Below are 18015 nucleotides of genomic sequence, written 5' to 3'. Positions count from 1 at the left end.
CATCGTGATTGAAAAAAAAATTCAAGAAATTTGTTATTGAAAACAAACTATTCATCGCCAACGACATCCCGTATTCCCAAGCGGTCACCCTTCCAAGTACTAACGGGACTCGACGTAACTTAACTTCTGGGAGCTGACGAGACCAGGTGCGTTCTACGAGATATGGCCGTTGACATTCAAAAATGAAAATTTACCCTCCCAGTCCCAATGGATGAATAGAAAATCACTTCAAAGTGATAGAAATGTTTATTCATTGAATTTGGACTCGTAACCATCGCCAATAAAAAAGCGCGATAAACTTTGAAAAACTCGCAATGAAATTTATCCAGAATCATTCCTATAGATGAATTGAACCTATCTCTATGCCATTGATATTTTTGATCTACGAATTTGGACTGGTAACCATCGCGATTAAAAAACGCGATAAACTTTGAAAAACTCTCAATGGAATTGATCCATAATCATTCTTATAGATGAATTGAACCTATCTCTAAGGCATTGAAATGTTTTATCTACGAATTTGGACTGGTAACCATCGTGATTGAAAAAAAATTTCAAGAAATTTGTTATTGAAAACAAACTATTCATCGCCAACGACATCCCGTATTCCCAAGCGGTCACCCTTCCAAGTACTAACGGGACTCGACGTAACTTAACTTCTGGGAGCTGACGAGACCAGGTGCGTTCTACGTGATATGGCCGTTGACATTCAAAAATGAAAATTTACCCTCCCAGTCCCAATGGATGAATAGAAAATCACTTCAAAGTGATAGAAATGTTTGTTCATTGAATTTGGACTCGTAACCATCGCGAATAAAAAAGCGCGATAAACTTTGAAAAACTCGCAATGAAATTTATCCAGAATCATTCCTATAGATGAATTGAACCTATCTCTATGCCATTGATATTTTTGATCTACGAATTTGGACTGGTAACCATCGCGATTAAAAAACGCGATAAACTTTGAAAAACTCTCAATGGAATTGATCCATAATCATTCTTATAGATGAATTGAACCTATCTCTAAGGCATTGAAATGTTTTATCTACGAATTTGGACTGGTAACCATCGTGATTGAAAAAAAATTTCAAGAAATTTGTTATTGAAAACAAACTATTCATCGCCAACGACATCCCGTATTCCCAAGCGGTCACCCTTCCAAGTACTAACGGGACTCGACGTAACTTAACTTCTGGGAGCTGACGAGACCAGGTGCGTTCTACGTGATATGGCCGTTGACATTCAAAAATGAAAATTTACCCTCCCAGTCCCAATGGATGAATAGAAAATCACTTCAAAGTGATAGAAATGTTTGTTCATTGAATTTGGACTCGTAACCATCGCGAATAAAAAAGCGCGATAAACTTTGAAAAACTCGCAATGAAATTTATCCAGAATCATTCCTATAGATGAATTGAACCTATCTCTATGCCATTGATATTTTTGATCTACGAATTTGGACTGGTAACCATCGCGATTAAAAAACGCGATAAACTTTGAAAAACTCTCAATGGAATTGATCCATAATCATTCTTATAGATGAATTGAACCTATCTCTAAGGCATTGAAATGTTTTATCTACGAATTTGGACTGGTAACCATCGTGATTGAAAAAAAATTTCAAGAAATTTGTTATTGAAAACAAACTATTCATCGCCAACGACATCCCGTATTCCCAAGCGGTCACCCTTCCAAGTACTAACGGGACTCGACGTAACTTAACTTCTGGGAGCTGACGAGACCAGGTGCGTTCTACGTGATATGGCCGTTGACATTCAAAAATGAAAATTTACCCTCCCAGTCCCAATGGATGAATAGAAAATCACTTCAAAGTGATAGAAATGTTTATTCATTGAATTTGGACTCGTAACCATCGCCAATAAAAAAGCGCGATAAACTTTGAAAAACTCGCAATGAAATTTATCCAGAATCATTCCTATAGATGAATTGAACCTATCTCTATGCCATTGATATTTTTGATCTACGAATTTGGACTGGTAACCATCGCGATTAAAAAACGCGATAAACTTTGAAAAACTCTCAATGGAATTGATCCATAATCATTCTTATAGATGAATTGAACCTATCTCTAAGGCATTGAAATGTTTTATCTACGAATTTGGACTGGTAACCATCGTGATTGAAAAAAAATTTCAAGAAATTTGTTATTGAAAACAAACTATTCATCGCCAACGACATCCCGTATTCCCAAGCGGTCACCCTTCCAAGTACTAACGGGACTCGACGTAACTTAACTTCTGGGAGCTGACGAGACCAGGTGCGTTCTACGTGATATGGCCGTTGACATTCAAAAATGAAAATTTACCCTCCCAGTCCCAATGGATGAATAGAAAATCACTTCAAAGTGATAGAAATGTTTATTCATTGAATTTGGACTCGTAACCATCGCCAATAAAAAAGCGCGATAAACTTTGAAAAACTCGCAATGAAATTTATCCAGAATCATTCCTATAGATGAATTGAACCTATCTCTATGCCATTGATATTTTTGATCTACGAATTTGGACTGGTAACCATCGCGATTAAAAAACGCGATAAACTTTGAAAAACTCTCAATGTAATTGATCCATAATCATTCTTATAGATGAATTGAACCTATCTCTAAGGCATTGAAATGTTTTATCTACGAATTTGGACTGGTAACCATCGTGATTGAAAAAAAATTTCAAGAAATTTGTTATTGAAAACAAACTATTCATCGCCAACGACATCCCGTATTCCCAAGCGGTCACCCTTCCAAGTACTAACGGGACTCGACGTAACTTAACTTCTGGGAGCTGACGAGACCAGGTGCGTTCTACGTGATATGGCCGTTGACATTCAAAAATGAAAATTTACCCTCCCAGTCCCAATGGATGAATAGAAAATCACTTCAAAGTGATAGAAATGTTTGTTCATTGAATTTGGACTCGTAACCATCGCGAATAAAAAAGCGCGATAAACTTTGAAAAACTCGCAATGAAATTTATCCAGAATCATTCCTATAGATGAATTGAACCTATCTCTATGCCATTGATATTTTTGATCTACGAATTTGGACTGGTAACCATCGCGATTAAAAAACGCGATAAACTTTGAAAAACTCTCAATGGAATTGATCCATAATCATTCTTATAGATGAATTGAACCTATCTCTAAGGCATTGAAATGTTTTATCTACGAATTTGGACTGGTAACCATCGTGATTGAAAAAAAATTTCAAGAAATTTGTTATTGAAAACAAACTATTCATCGCCAACGACATCCCGTATTCCCAAGCGGTCACCCTTCCAAGTACTAACGGGACTCGACGTAACTTAACTTCTGGGAGCTGACGAGACCAGGTGCGTTCTACGTGATATGGCCGTTGACATTCAAAAATGAAAATTTACCCTCCCAGTCCCAATGGATGAATAGAAAATCACTTCAAAGTGATAGAAATGTTTGTTCATTGAATTTGGACTCGTAACCATCGCGAATAAAAAAGCGCGATAAACTTTGAAAAACTCGCAATGAAATTTATCCAGAATCATTCCTATAGATGAATTGAACCTATCTCTATGCCATTGATATTTTTGATCTACGAATTTGGACTGGTAACCATCGCGATTAAAAAACGCGATAAACTTTGAAAAACTCTCAATGGAATTGATCCATAATCATTCTTATAGATGAATTGAACCTATCTCTAAGGCATTGAAATGTTTTATCTACGAATTTGGACTGGTAACCATCGTGATTGAAAAAAAATTTCAAGAAATTTGTTATTGAAAACAAACTATTCATCGCCAACGACATCCCGTATTCCCAAGCGGTCACCCTTCCAAGTACTAACGGGACTCGACGTAACTTAACTTCTGGGAGCTGACGAGACCAGGTGCGTTCTACGTGATATGGCCGTTGACATTCAAAAATGAAAATTTACCCTCCCAGTCCCAATGGATGAATAGAAAATCACTTCAAAGTGATAGAAATGTTTGTTCATTGAATTTGGACTCGTAACCATCGCGAATAAAAAAGCGCGATAAACTTTGAAAAACTCGCAATGAAATTTATCCAGAATCATTCCTATAGATGAATTGAACCTATCTCTATGCCATTGATATTTTTGATCTACGAATTTGGACTGGTAACCATCGCGATTAAAAAACGCGATAAACTTTGAAAAACTCTCAATGGAATTGATCCATAATCATTCTTATAGATGAATTGAACCTATCTCTAAGGCATTGAAATGTTTTATCTACGAATTTGGACTGGTAACCATCGTGATTGAAAAAAAATTTCAAGAAATTTGTTATTGAAAACAAACTATTCATCGCCAACGACATCCCGTATTCCCAAGCGGTCACCCTTCCAAGTACTAACGGGACTCGACGTAACTTAACTTCTGGGAGCTGACGAGACCAGGTGCGTTCTACGTGATATGGCCGTTGACATTCAAAAATGAAAATTTACCCTCCCAGTCCCAATGGATGAATAGAAAATCACTTCAAAGTGATAGAAATGTTTATTCATTGAATTTGGACTCGTAACCATCGCCAATAAAAAAGCGCGATAAACTTTGAAAAACTCGCAATGAAATTTATCCAGAATCATTCCTATAGATGAATTGAACCTATCTCTATGCCATTGATATTTTTGATCTACGAATTTGGACTGGTAACCATCGCGATTAAAAAACGCGATAAACTTTGAAAAACTCTCAATGGAATTGATCCATAATCATTCTTATAGATGAATTGAACCTATCTCTAAGGCATTGAAATGTTTTATCTACGAATTTGGACTGGTAACCATCGTGATTGAAAAAAAATTTCAAGAAATTTGTTATTGAAAACAAACTATTCATCGCCAACGACATCCCGTATTCCCAAGCGGTCACCCTTCCAAGTACTAACGGGACTCGACGTAACTTAACTTCTGGGAGCTGACGAGACCAGGTGCGTTCTACGTGATATGGCCGTTGACATTCAAAAATGAAAATTTACCCTCCCAGTCCCAATGGATGAATAGAAAATCACTTCAAAGTGATAGAAATGTTTGTTCATTGAATTTGGACTCGTAACCATCGCGAATAAAAAAGCGCGATAAACTTTGAAAAACTCGCAATGAAATTTATCCAGAATCATTCCTATAGATGAATTGAACCTATCTCTATGCCATTGATATTTTTGATCTACGAATTTGGACTGGTAACCATCGCGATTAAAAAACGCGATAAACTTTGAAAAACTCTCAATGGAATTGATCCATAATCATTCTTATAGATGAATTGAACCTATCTCTAAGGCATTGAAATGTTTTATCTACGAATTTGGACTGGTAACCATCGTGATTGAAAAAAAATTTCAAGAAATTTGTTATTGAAAACAAACTATTCATCGCCAACGACATCCCGTATTCCCAAGCGGTCACCCTTCCAAGTACTAACGGGACTCGACGTAACTTAACTTCTGGGAGCTGACGAGACCAGGTGCGTTCTACGTGATATGGCCGTTGACATTCAAAAATGAAAATTTACCCTCCCATTCCCAATGGATGAATAGAAAATCACTTCAAAGTGATAGAAATGTTTATTCATTGAATTTGGACTCGTAACCATCGCGAATAAAAAAGCGCGATAAACTTTGAAAAACTCGCAATGAAATTTATCCAGAATCATTCCTATAGATGAATTGAACCTATCTCTATGCCATTGATATTTTTGATCTACGAATTTGGACTGGTAACCATCGCGATTAAAAAACGCGATAAACTTTGAAAAACTCTCAATGGAATTGATCCATAATCATTCTTATAGATGAATTGAACCTATCTCTAAGGCATTGAAATGTTTTATCTACGAATTTGGACTGGTAACCATCGTGATTGAAAAAAAATTTCAAGAAATTTGTTATTGAAAACAAACTATTCATCGCCAACGACATCCCGTATTCCCAAGCGGTCACCCTTCCAAGTACTAACGGGACTCGACGTAACTTAACTTCTGGGAGCTGACGAGACCAGGTGCGTTCTACGTGATATGGCCGTTGACATTCAAAAATGAAAATTTACCCTCCCAGTCCCAATGGATGAATAGAAAATCACTTCAAAGTGATAGAAATGTTTGTTCATTGAATTTGGACTCGTAACCATCGCGAATAAAAAAGCGCGATAAACTTTGAAAAACTCGCAATGAAATTTATCCAGAATCATTCCTATAGATGAATTGAACCTATCTCTATGCCATTGATATTTTTGATCTACGAATTTGGACTGGTAACCATCGCGATTAAAAAACGCGATAAACTTTGAAAAACTCTCAATGGAATTGATCCATAATCATTCTTATAGATGAATTGAACCTATCTCTAAGGCATTGAAATGTTTTATCTACGAATTTGGACTGGTAACCATCGTGATTGAAAAAAAATTTCAAGAAATTTGTTATTGAAAACAAACTATTCATCGCCAACGACATCCCGTATTCCCAAGCGGTCACCCTTCCAAGTACTAACGGGACTCGACGTAACTTAACTTCTGGGAGCTGACGAGACCAGGTGCGTTCTACGTGATATGGCCGTTGACATTCAAAAATGAAAATTTACCCTCCCAGTCCCAATGGATGAATAGAAAATCACTTCAAAGTGATAGAAATGTTTGTTCATTGAATTTGGACTCGTAACCATCGCGAATAAAAAAGCGCGATAAACTTTGAAAAACTCGCAATGAAATTTATCCAGAATCATTCCTATAGATGAATTGAACCTATCTCTATGCCATTGATATTTTTGATCTACGAATTTGGACTGGTAACCATCGCGATTAAAAAACGCGATAAACTTTGAAAAACTCTCAATGGAATTGATCCATAATCATTCTTATAGATGAATTGAACCTATCTCTAAGGCATTGAAATGTTTTATCTACGAATTTGGACTGGTAACCATCGTGATTGAAAAAAAATTTCAAGAAATTTGTTATTGAAAACAAACTATTCATCGCCAACGACATCCCGTATTCCCAAGCGGTCACCCTTCCAAGTACTAACGGGACTCGACGTAACTTAACTTCTGGGAGCTGACGAGACCAGGTGCGTTCTACGTGATATGGCCGTTGACATTCAAAAATGAAAATTTACCCTCCCAGTCCCAATGGATGAATAGAAAATCACTTCAAAGTGATAGAAATGTTTATTCATTGAATTTGGACTCGTAACCATCGCCAATAAAAAAGCGCGATAAACTTTGAAAAACTCGCAATGAAATTTATCCAGAATCATTCCTATAGATGAATTGAACCTATCTCTATGCCATTGATATTTTTGATCTACGAATTTGGACTGGTAACCATCGCGATTAAAAAACGCGATAAACTTTGAAAAACTCTCAATGGAATTGATCCATAATCATTCTTATAGATGAATTGAACCTATCTCTAAGGCATTGAAATGTTTTATCTACGAATTTGGACTGGTAACCATCGTGATTGAAAAAAAATTTCAAGAAATTTGTTATTGAAAACAAACTATTCATCGCCAACGACATCCCGTATTCCCAAGCGGTCACCCTTCCAAGTACTAACGGGACTCGACGTAACTTAACTTCTGGGAGCTGACGAGACCAGGTGCGTTCTACGTGATATGGCCGTTGACATTCAAAAATGAAAATTTACCCTCCCAGTCCCAATGGATGAATAGAAAATCACTTCAAAGTGATAGAAATGTTTGTTCATTGAATTTGGACTCGTAACCATCGCGAATAAAAAAGCGCGATAAACTTTGAAAAACTCGCAATGAAATTTATCCAGAATCATTCCTATAGATGAATTGAACCTATCTCTATGCCATTGATATTTTTGATCTACGAATTTGGACTGGTAACCATCGCGATTAAAAAACGCGATAAACTTTGAAAAACTCTCAATGGAATTGATCCATAATCATTCTTATAGATGAATTGAACCTATCTCTAAGGCATTGAAATGTTTTATCTACGAATTTGGACTGGTAACCATCGTGATTGAAAAAAAATTTCAAGAAATTTGTTATTGAAAACAAACTATTCATCGCCAACGACATCCCGTATTCCCAAACGGTCACCCTTCCAAGTACTAACGGGACTCGACGTAACTTAACTTCTGGGAGCTGACGAGACCAGGTGCGTTCTACGTGATATGGCCGTTGACATTCAAAAATGAAAATTTACCCTCCCAGTCCCAATGGATGAATAGAAAATCACTTCAAAGTGATAGAAATGTTTGTTCATTGAATTTGGACTCGTAACCATCGCGAATAAAAAAGCGCGATAAACTTTGAAAAACTCGCAATGAAATTTATCCAGAATCATTCCTATAGATGAATTGAACCTATCTCTATGCCATTGATATTTTGATCGACGAATTTGGATTGGTAACCATCGCGATTAAAAAACGCGATAAACTTTGAAAAACTCTCAATGGAATTGATCCAGAATCATTTTTATAGATGAATTGAACCTATCTCTAAGGCATTGAAATGTTTTATCTACGAATTTGGACTGGTAACCATCGTGATTGAAAAAAAAATTCAAGAAATTTGTTATTGAAAACAAACTATTCATCGCCAACGACATCCCGTATTCCCAAGCGGTCACCCTTCCAAGTACTAACGGGACTCGACGTAACTTAACTTCTGGGAGCTGACGAGACCAGGTGCGTTCTACGTGATATGGCCGTTGACATTCAAAAATGAAAATTTACCCTCCCAGTCCCAATGGATGAATAGAAAATCACTTCAAAGTGATAGAAATGTTTGTTCATTGAATTTGGACTCGTAACCATCGCGAATAAAAAAGCGCGATAAACTTTGAAAAACTCGCAATGAAATTTATCCAGAATCATTCCTATAGATGAATTGAACCTATCTCTATGCCATTGATATTTTTGATCTACGAATTTGGACTGGTAACCATCGCGATTAAAAAACGCGATAAACTTTGAAAAACTCTCAATGGAATTGATCCATAATCATTCTTATAGATGAATTGAACCTATCTCTAAGGCATTGAAATGTTTTATCTACGAATTTGGACTGGTAACCATCGTGATTGAAAAAAAATTTCAAGAAATTTGTTATTGAAAACAAACTATTCATCGCCAACGACATCCCGTATTCCCAAGCGGTCACCCTTCCAAGTACTAACAGGACTCGACGTAACTTAACTTCTGGGAGCTGACGAGACCAGGTGCGTTTTACGTGATATGGCCGTTGACATTCAGCAATGAAAATTTACCCTTCCATTCCCAATGGATGAATAGAAAATCACTTCAAAGTGATAGAAATGTTTGTTCATTGAATTTGGACTCGTAACCATCGCGAATAAAAAAGCGCGATAAACTTTGAAAAACTCGCAATGAAATTCATCCAGAATCATTCCTATAGATGAATTGAACCTATCTCTATGCCATTGATATTTTGATCGACGAATTTTGATTGGTAACCATCGTGATTAAAAAACGCGATAAACTTTGAAAAACTCTCAATGGAATTGATCCAGAATCATTTTTATAGATGAATTGAACCTATCTCTAAAGCATTGAAATGTTTTATCTACGAATTTGGACTGGTAACCATCGTGATTGAAAAAAAAATTCAAGAAATTTGTTATTGAAAACAAACTATTCATCGCCAACGACATCCCGTATTCCCAAGCGGTCACCCTTCCAAGTACTAACAGGACTCGACGTAACTTAACTTCTGGGAGCTGACGAGACCAGGTGCGTTCTACGTGATATGGCCGTTGACATTCAAAAATGAAAATTTACCCTTCCATTCCCAATGGATGAATAGAAAATCACTTCAAAGTGATAGAAATGTTTGTTCATTGAATTTGGACTCGTAACCATCGCGAATAAAAAAGCGCGATAAACTTTGAAAAACTCGCAATGAAATTCATCCAGAATCATTCCTATAGATGAATTGAACCTATCTCTATGCCATTGATATTTTGATCGACGAATTTTGATTGGTAACCATCGCGATTAAAAAACGCGATAAACTTTGAAAAACTCTCAATGGAATTGATCCAGAATCATTTTTATAGATGAATTGAACCTATCTCTAAAGCATTGAAATGTTTTATCTACGAATTTGGACTGGTAACCATCGTGATTGAAAAAAAAATTCAAGAAATTTGTTATTGAAAACAAACTGTTCATCGCCAACGACATCCCGTATTCCCAAGCGGTCACCCTTCCAAGTACTAACGGGACTCGACGTAACTTAACTTCTGGGAGCTGACGAGACCAGGTGCGTTCTACGTGATATGGCCGTTGACATTCAAAAATGAAAATTTACCCTCCCAGTCCCAATGGATGAATAGAAAATCACTTCAAAGTGATAGAAATGTTTGTTCATTGAATTTGGACTCGTAACCATCGCGAATAAAAAAGCGCGATAAACTTTGAAAAACTCGCAATGAAATTCATCCAGAATCATTCCTATAGATGAATTGAACCTATCTCTATGCCATTGATATTTTGATCGACGAATTTTGATTGGTAACCATCGCGATTAAAAAACGCGATAAACTTTGAAAAACTCTCAATGGAATTGATCCAGAATCATTTTTATAGATGAATTGAACCTATCTCTAAAGCATTGAAATGTTTTATCTACGAATTTGGACTGGTAACCATCGTGATTGAAAAAAAATTTCAAGAAATTTGTTATTGAAAACAAACTATTCATCGCCAACGACATCCCGTATTCCCAAGCGGTCACCCTTCCAAGTACTAACGGGACTCGACGTAACTTAACTTCTGGGAGCTGACGAGACCAGGTGCGTTCTACGTGATATGGCCGTTGACATTCAAAAATGAAAATTTACCCTCCCAGTCCCAATGGATGAATAGAAAATCACTTCAAAGTGATAGAAATGTTTGTTCATTGAATTTGGACTCGTAACCATCGCGAATAAAAAAGCGCGATAAACTTTGAAAAACTCGCAATGAAATTTATCCAGAATCATTCCTATAGATGAATTGAACCTATCTCTATGCCATTGATATTTTTGATCTACGAATTTGGACTGGTAACCATCGCGATTAAAAAACGCGATAAACTTTGAAAAACTCTCAATGGAATTGATCCATAATCATTCTTATAGATGAATTGAACCTATCTCTAAGGCATTGAAATGTTTTATCTACGAATTTGGACTGGTAACCATCGTGATTGAAAAAAAATTTCAAGAAATTTGTTATTGAAAACAAACTATTCATCGCCAACGACATCCCGTATTCCCAAACGGTCACCCTTCCAAGTACTAACGGGACTCGACGTAACTTAACTTCTGGGAGCTGACGAGACCAGGTGCGTTCTACGTGATATGGCCGTTGACATTCAAAAATGAAAATTTACCCTCCCAGTCCCAATGGATGAATAGAAAATCACTTCAAAGTGATAGAAATGTTTGTTCATTGAATTTGGACTCGTAACCATCGCGAATAAAAAAGCGCGATAAACTTTGAAAAACTCGCAATGAAATTTATCCAGAATCATTCCTATAGATGAATTGAACCTATCTCTATGCCATTGATATTTTGATCGACGAATTTGGATTGGTAACCATCGCGATTAAAAAACGCGATAAACTTTGAAAAACTCTCAATGGAATTGATCCAGAATCATTTTTATAGATGAATTGAACCTATCTCTAAGGCATTGAAATGTTTTATCTACGAATTTGGACTGGTAACCATCGTGATTGAAAAAAAAATTCAAGAAATTTGTTATTGAAAACAAACTATTCATCGCCAACGACATCCCGTATTCCCAAGCGGTCACCCTTCCAAGTACTAACGGGACTCGACGTAACTTAACTTCTGGGAGCTGACGAGACCAGGTGCGTTCTACGTGATATGGCCGTTGACATTCAAAAATGAAAATTTACCCTCCCAGTCCCAATGGATGAATAGAAAATCACTTCAAAGTGATAGAAATGTTTGTTCATTGAATTTGGACTCGTAACCATCGCGAATAAAAAAGCGCGATAAACTTTGAAAAACTCGCAATGAAATTTATCCAGAATCATTCCTATAGATGAATTGAACCTATCTCTATGCCATTGATATTTTTGATCTACGAATTTGGACTGGTAACCATCGCGATTAAAAAACGCGATAAACTTTGAAAAACTCTCAATGGAATTGATCCATAATCATTCTTATAGATGAATTGAACCTATCTCTAAGGCATTGAAATGTTTTATCTACGAATTTGGACTGGTAACCATCGTGATTGAAAAAAAATTTCAAGAAATTTGTTATTGAAAACAAACTATTCATCGCCAACGACATCCCGTATTCCCAAGCGGTCACCCTTCCAAGTACTAACAGGACTCGACGTAACTTAACTTCTGGGAGCTGACGAGACCAGGTGCGTTTTACGTGATATGGCCGTTGACATTCAGCAATGAAAATTTACCCTTCCATTCCCAATGGATGAATAGAAAATCACTTCAAAGTGATAGAAATGTTTGTTCATTGAATTTGGACTCGTAACCATCGCGAATAAAAAAGCGCGATAAACTTTGAAAAACTCGCAATGAAATTCATCCAGAATCATTCCTATAGATGAATTGAACCTATCTCTATGCCATTGATATTTTGATCGACGAATTTTGATTGGTAACCATCGTGATTAAAAAACGCGATAAACTTTGAAAAACTCTCAATGGAATTGATCCAGAATCATTTTTATAGATGAATTGAACCTATCTCTAAAGCATTGAAATGTTTTATCTACGAATTTGGACTGGTAACCATCGTGATTGAAAAAAAAATTCAAGAAATTTGTTATTGAAAACAAACTATTCATCGCCAACGACATCCCGTATTCCCAAGCGGTCACCCTTCCAAGTACTAACAGGACTCGACGTAACTTAACTTCTGGGAGCTGACGAGACCAGGTGCGTTCTACGTGATATGGCCGTTGACATTCAAAAATGAAAATTTACCCTTCCATTCCCAATGGATGAATAGAAAATCACTTCAAAGTGATAGAAATGTTTGTTCATTGAATTTGGACTCGTAACCATCGCGAATAAAAAAGCGCGATAAACTTTGAAAAACTCGCAATGAAATTCATCCAGAATCATTCCTATAGATGAATTGAACCTATCTCTATGCCATTGATATTTTGATCGACGAATTTTGATTGGTAACCATCGCGATTAAAAAACGCGATAAACTTTGAAAAACTCTCAATGGAATTGATCCAGAATCATTTTTATAGATGAATTGAACCTATCTCTAAAGCATTGAAATGTTTTATCTACGAATTTGGACTGGTAACCATCGTGATTGAAAAAAAAATTCAAGAAATTTGTTATTGAAAACAAACTGTTCATCGCCAACGACATCCCGTATTCCCAAGCGGTCACCCTTCCAAGTACTAACGGGACTCGACGTAACTTAACTTCTGGGAGCTGACGAGACCAGGTGCGTTCTACGTGATATGGCCGTTGACATTCAAAAATGAAAATTTACCCTCCCAGTCCCAATGGATGAATAGAAAATCACTTCAAAGTGATAGAAATGTTTGTTCATTGAATTTGGACTCGTAACCATCGCGAATAAAAAAGCGCGATAAACTTTGAAAAACTCGCAATGAAATTCATCCAGAATCATTCCTATAGATGAATTGAACCTATCTCTATGCCATTGATATTTTGATCGACGAATTTTGATTGGTAACCATCGCGATTAAAAAACGCGATAAACTTTGAAAAACTCTCAATGGAATTGATCCAGAATCATTTTTATAGATGAATTGAACCTATCTCTAAAGCATTGAAATGTTTTATCTACGAATTTGGACTGGTAACCATCGTGATTGAAAAAAAAATTCAAGAAATTTGTTATTGAAAACAAACTGTTCATCGCCAACGACATCCCGTATTCCCAAGCGGTCACCCTTCCAAGTACTAACGGGACTCGACGTAACTTAACTTCTGGGAGCTGACGAGACCAGGTGCGTTCTACGTGATATGGCCGTTGACATTCAAAAATGAAAATTTACCCTCCCAGTCCCAATGGATGAATAGAAAATCACTTCAAAGTGATAGAAATGTTTGTTCATTGAATTTGGACTCGTAACCATCGCGAATAAAAAAGCGCGATAAACTTTGAAAAACTCGCAATGAAATTCATCCAGAATCATTCCTATAGATGAATTGAACCTATCTCTATGCCATTGATATTTTGATCGACGAATTTTGATTGGTAACCATCGCGATTAAAAAACGCGATAAACTTTGAAAAACTCTCAATGGAATTGATCCAGAATCATTTTTATAGATGAATTGAACCTATCTCTAAAGCATTGAAATGTTTTATCTACGAATTTGGACTGGTAACCATCGTGATTGAAAAAAAATTTCAAGAAATTTGTTATTGAAAACAAACTATTCATCGCCAACGACATCCCGTATTCCCAAGCGGTCACCCTTCCAAGTACTAACGGGACTCGACGTAACTTAACTTCTGGGAGCTGACGAGACCAGGTGCGTTCTACGTGATATGGCCGTTGACATTCAAAAATGAAAATTTACCCTCCCAGTCCCAATGGATGAATAGAAAATCACTTCAAAGTGATAGAAATGTTTGTTCATTGAATTTGGACTCGTAACCATCGCGAATAAAAAAGCGCGATAAACTTTGAAAAACTCGCAATGAAATTTATCCAGAATCATTCCTATAGATGAATTGAACCTATCTCTATGCCATTGATATTTTTGATCTACGAATTTGGACTGGTAACCATCGCGATTAAAAAACGCGATAAACTTTGAAAAACTCTCAATGGAATTGATCCATAATCATTCTTATAGATGAATTGAACCTATCTCTAAGGCATTGAAATGTTTTATCTACGAATTTGGACTGGTAACCATCGTGATTGAAAAAAAATTTCAAGAAATTTGTTATTGAAAACAAACTATTCATCGCCAACGACATCCCGTATTCCCAAACGGTCACCCTTCCAAGTACTAACGGGACTCGACGTAACTTAACTTCTGGGAGCTGACGAGACCAGGTGCGTTCTACGTGATATGGCCGTTGACATTCAAAAATGAAAATTTACCCTCCCAGTCCCAATGGATGAATAGAAAATCACTTCAAAGTGATAGAAATGTTTGTTCATTGAATTTGGACTCGTAACCATCGCGAATAAAAAAGCGCGATAAACTTTGAAAAACTCGCAATGAAATTTATCCAGAATCATTCCTATAGATGAATTGAACCTATCTCTATGCCATTGATATTTTGATCGACGAATTTGGATTGGTAACCATCGCGATTAAAAAACGCGATAAACTTTGAAAAACTCTCAATGGAATTGATCCAGAATCATTTTTATAGATGAATTGAACCTATCTCTAAGGCATTGAAATGTTTTATCTACGAATTTGGACTGGTAACCATCGTGATTGAAAAAAAAATTCAAGAAATTTGTTATTGAAAACAAACTATTCATCGCCAACGACATCCCGTATTCCCAAGCGGTCACCCTTCCAAGTACTAACGGGACTCGACGTAACTTAACTTCTGGGAGCTGACGAGACCAGGTGCGTTCTACGTGATATGGCCGTTGACATTCAAAAATGAAAATTTACCCTCCCAGTCCCAATGGATGAATAGAAAATCACTTCAAAGTGATAGAAATGTTTGTTCATTGAATTTGGACTCGTAACCATCGCGAATAAAAAAGCGCGATAAACTTTGAAAAACTCGCAATGAAATTTATCCAGAATCATTCCTATAGATGAATTGAACCTATCTCTATGCCATTGATATTTTTGATCTACGAATTTGGACTGGTAACCATCGCGATTAAAAAACGCGATAAACTTTGAAAAACTCTCAATGGAATTGATCCATAATCATTCTTATAGATGAATTGAACCTATCTCTAAGGCATTGAAATGTTTTATCTACGAATTTGGACTGGTAACCATCGTGATTGAAAAAAAATTTCAAGAAATTTGTTATTGAAAACAAACTATTCATCGCCAACGACATCCCGTATTCCCAAGCGGTCACCCTTCCAAGTACTAACAGGACTCGACGTAACTTAACTTCTGGGAGCTGACGAGACCAGGTGCGTTTTACGTGATATGGCCGTTGACATTCAGCAATGAAAATTTACCCTTCCATTCCCAATGGATGAATAGAAAATCACTTCAAAGTGATAGAAATGTTTGTTCATTGAATTTGGACTCGTAACCATCGCGAATAAAAAAGCGCGATAAACTTTGAAAAACTCGCAATGAAATTCATCCAGAATCATTCCTATAGATGAATTGAACCTATCTCTATGCCATTGATATTTTGATCGACGAATTTTGATTGGTAACCATCGTGATTAAAAAACGCGATAAACTTTGAAAAACTCTCAATGGAATTGATCCAGAATCATTTTTATAGATGAATTGAACCTATCTCTAAAGCATTGAAATGTTTTATCTACGAATTTGGACTGGTAACCATCGTGATTGAAAAAAAAATTCAAGAAATTTGTTATTGAAAACAAACTATTCATCGCCAACGACATCCCGTATTCCCAAGCGGTCACCCTTCCAAGTACTAACAGGACTCGACGTAACTTAACTTCTGGGAGCTGACGAGACCAGGTGCGTTCTACGTGATATGGCCGTTGACATTCAAAAATGAAAATTTACCCTTCCATTCCCAATGGATGAATAGAAAATCACTTCAAAGTGATAGAAATGTTTGTTCATTGAATTTGGACTCGTAACCATCGCGAATAAAAAAGCGCGATAAACTTTGAAAAACTCGCAATGAAATTCATCCAGAATCATTCCTATAGATGAATTGAACCTATCTCTATGCCATTGATATTTTGATCGACGAATTTTGATTGGTAACCATCGCGATTAAAAAACGCGATAAACTTTGAAAAACTCTCAATGGAATTGATCCAGAATCATTTTTATAGATGAATTGAACCTATCTCTAAAGCATTGAAATGTTTTATCTACGAATTTGGACTGGTAACCATCGTGATTGAAAAAAAAATTCAAGAAATTTGTTATTGAAAACAAACTGTTCATCGCCAACGACATCCCGTATTCCCAAGCGGTCACCCTTCCAAGTACTAACGGGACTCGACGTAACTTAACTTCTGGGAGCTGACGAGACCAGGTGCGTTCTACGTGATATGGCCGTTGACATTCAAAAATGAAAATTTACCCTCCCAGTCCCAATGGATGAATAGAAAATCACTTCAAAGTGATAGAAATGTTTGTTCATTGAATTTGGACTCGTAACCATCGCGAATAAAAAAGCGCGATAAACTTTGAAAAACTCGCAATGAAATTCATCCAGAATCATTCCTATAGATGAATTGAACCTATCTCTATGCCATTGATATTTTGATCGACGAATTTTGATTGGTAACCATCGCGATTAAAAAACGCGATAAACTTTGAAAAACTCTCAATGGAATTGATCCAGAATCATTTTTATAGATGAATTGAACCTATCTCTAAAGCATTGAAATGTTTTATCTACGAATTTGGACTGGTAACCATCGTGATTGAAAAAAAAATTCAAGAAATTTGTTATTGAAAACAAACTATTCATCGCCAACGACATCCCGTATTCCCAAGCGGTCACCCTTCCAAGTACTAACGGGACTCGACGTAACTTAACTTCTGGGAGCTGACGAGACCAGGTGCGTTCTACGTGATATGGCCGTTGACATTCAAAAATGAAAATTTACCCTCCCAGTCCCAATGGATGAATAGAAAATCACTTCAAAGTGATAGAAATGTTTGTTCATTGAATTTGGACTCGTAACCATCGCGAATAAAAAAGCGCGATCAACTTTGAAAAACTCGCAATGAAATTTATCCAGAATCATTCCTATAGATGAATTGAACCTATCTCTATGCCATTGATATTTTTGATCTACGAATTTGGACTGGTAACCATCGCGATTAAAAAACGCGATAAACTTTGAAAAAC

The 18015-nt window shown here is 36.4% G+C and overlaps 34 pseudogenes; all 34 read right to left on the bottom strand.

The window, feature by feature from the left end:
• Positions 1–55: 55 nt before the first annotated feature.
• Positions 56–174, bottom strand: LOC124333566 (annotated as a pseudogene).
• A 414-nt stretch (positions 175–588) lies between these two features.
• LOC124332170 lies at positions 589–707 on the bottom strand (annotated as a pseudogene).
• Positions 708–1121: 414 nt separating this feature from the next.
• LOC124332169 lies at positions 1122–1240 on the bottom strand (annotated as a pseudogene).
• Positions 1241–1654: 414 nt separating this feature from the next.
• On the bottom strand, positions 1655–1773 carry LOC124332167 (annotated as a pseudogene).
• A 414-nt stretch (positions 1774–2187) lies between these two features.
• On the bottom strand, positions 2188–2306 carry LOC124332166 (annotated as a pseudogene).
• A 414-nt stretch (positions 2307–2720) lies between these two features.
• LOC124332165 lies at positions 2721–2839 on the bottom strand (annotated as a pseudogene).
• A 414-nt stretch (positions 2840–3253) lies between these two features.
• On the bottom strand, positions 3254–3372 carry LOC124332164 (annotated as a pseudogene).
• Positions 3373–3786: 414 nt separating this feature from the next.
• On the bottom strand, positions 3787–3905 carry LOC124332163 (annotated as a pseudogene).
• A 414-nt stretch (positions 3906–4319) lies between these two features.
• Positions 4320–4438, bottom strand: LOC124332162 (annotated as a pseudogene).
• A 414-nt stretch (positions 4439–4852) lies between these two features.
• Positions 4853–4971, bottom strand: LOC124332161 (annotated as a pseudogene).
• A 414-nt stretch (positions 4972–5385) lies between these two features.
• On the bottom strand, positions 5386–5504 carry LOC124332160 (annotated as a pseudogene).
• Positions 5505–5918: 414 nt separating this feature from the next.
• LOC124332159 lies at positions 5919–6037 on the bottom strand (annotated as a pseudogene).
• A 414-nt stretch (positions 6038–6451) lies between these two features.
• Positions 6452–6570, bottom strand: LOC124332158 (annotated as a pseudogene).
• A 414-nt stretch (positions 6571–6984) lies between these two features.
• Positions 6985–7103, bottom strand: LOC124332156 (annotated as a pseudogene).
• A 414-nt stretch (positions 7104–7517) lies between these two features.
• On the bottom strand, positions 7518–7636 carry LOC124332155 (annotated as a pseudogene).
• Positions 7637–8050: 414 nt separating this feature from the next.
• Positions 8051–8169, bottom strand: LOC124333590 (annotated as a pseudogene).
• A 413-nt stretch (positions 8170–8582) lies between these two features.
• LOC124332154 lies at positions 8583–8701 on the bottom strand (annotated as a pseudogene).
• A 414-nt stretch (positions 8702–9115) lies between these two features.
• On the bottom strand, positions 9116–9234 carry LOC124333545 (annotated as a pseudogene).
• Positions 9235–9647: 413 nt separating this feature from the next.
• Positions 9648–9766, bottom strand: LOC124333782 (annotated as a pseudogene).
• A 413-nt stretch (positions 9767–10179) lies between these two features.
• On the bottom strand, positions 10180–10298 carry LOC124332153 (annotated as a pseudogene).
• A 413-nt stretch (positions 10299–10711) lies between these two features.
• On the bottom strand, positions 10712–10830 carry LOC124332152 (annotated as a pseudogene).
• A 414-nt stretch (positions 10831–11244) lies between these two features.
• On the bottom strand, positions 11245–11363 carry LOC124333588 (annotated as a pseudogene).
• Positions 11364–11776: 413 nt separating this feature from the next.
• Positions 11777–11895, bottom strand: LOC124332151 (annotated as a pseudogene).
• A 414-nt stretch (positions 11896–12309) lies between these two features.
• LOC124333544 lies at positions 12310–12428 on the bottom strand (annotated as a pseudogene).
• A 413-nt stretch (positions 12429–12841) lies between these two features.
• LOC124333781 lies at positions 12842–12960 on the bottom strand (annotated as a pseudogene).
• Positions 12961–13373: 413 nt separating this feature from the next.
• On the bottom strand, positions 13374–13492 carry LOC124332150 (annotated as a pseudogene).
• A 413-nt stretch (positions 13493–13905) lies between these two features.
• On the bottom strand, positions 13906–14024 carry LOC124332149 (annotated as a pseudogene).
• A 413-nt stretch (positions 14025–14437) lies between these two features.
• LOC124332148 lies at positions 14438–14556 on the bottom strand (annotated as a pseudogene).
• A 414-nt stretch (positions 14557–14970) lies between these two features.
• LOC124333587 lies at positions 14971–15089 on the bottom strand (annotated as a pseudogene).
• A 413-nt stretch (positions 15090–15502) lies between these two features.
• LOC124332147 lies at positions 15503–15621 on the bottom strand (annotated as a pseudogene).
• Positions 15622–16035: 414 nt separating this feature from the next.
• On the bottom strand, positions 16036–16154 carry LOC124333543 (annotated as a pseudogene).
• A 413-nt stretch (positions 16155–16567) lies between these two features.
• Positions 16568–16686, bottom strand: LOC124333780 (annotated as a pseudogene).
• A 413-nt stretch (positions 16687–17099) lies between these two features.
• Positions 17100–17218, bottom strand: LOC124332145 (annotated as a pseudogene).
• Positions 17219–17631: 413 nt separating this feature from the next.
• Positions 17632–17750, bottom strand: LOC124332144 (annotated as a pseudogene).
• Positions 17751–18015: the final 265 nt, after the last annotated feature.

Source organism: Daphnia pulicaria, chromosome 3, assembly GCF_021234035.1.
Source record: "Daphnia pulicaria isolate SC F1-1A chromosome 3, SC_F0-13Bv2, whole genome shotgun sequence".
In the NCBI taxonomy this organism is placed as follows: Eukaryota; Metazoa; Arthropoda; class Branchiopoda; order Diplostraca; family Daphniidae; genus Daphnia; species Daphnia pulicaria.
Note: the sequence above shows the minus strand (reverse complement) of the source record. Positions and strands in the feature narration are given on the sequence as shown.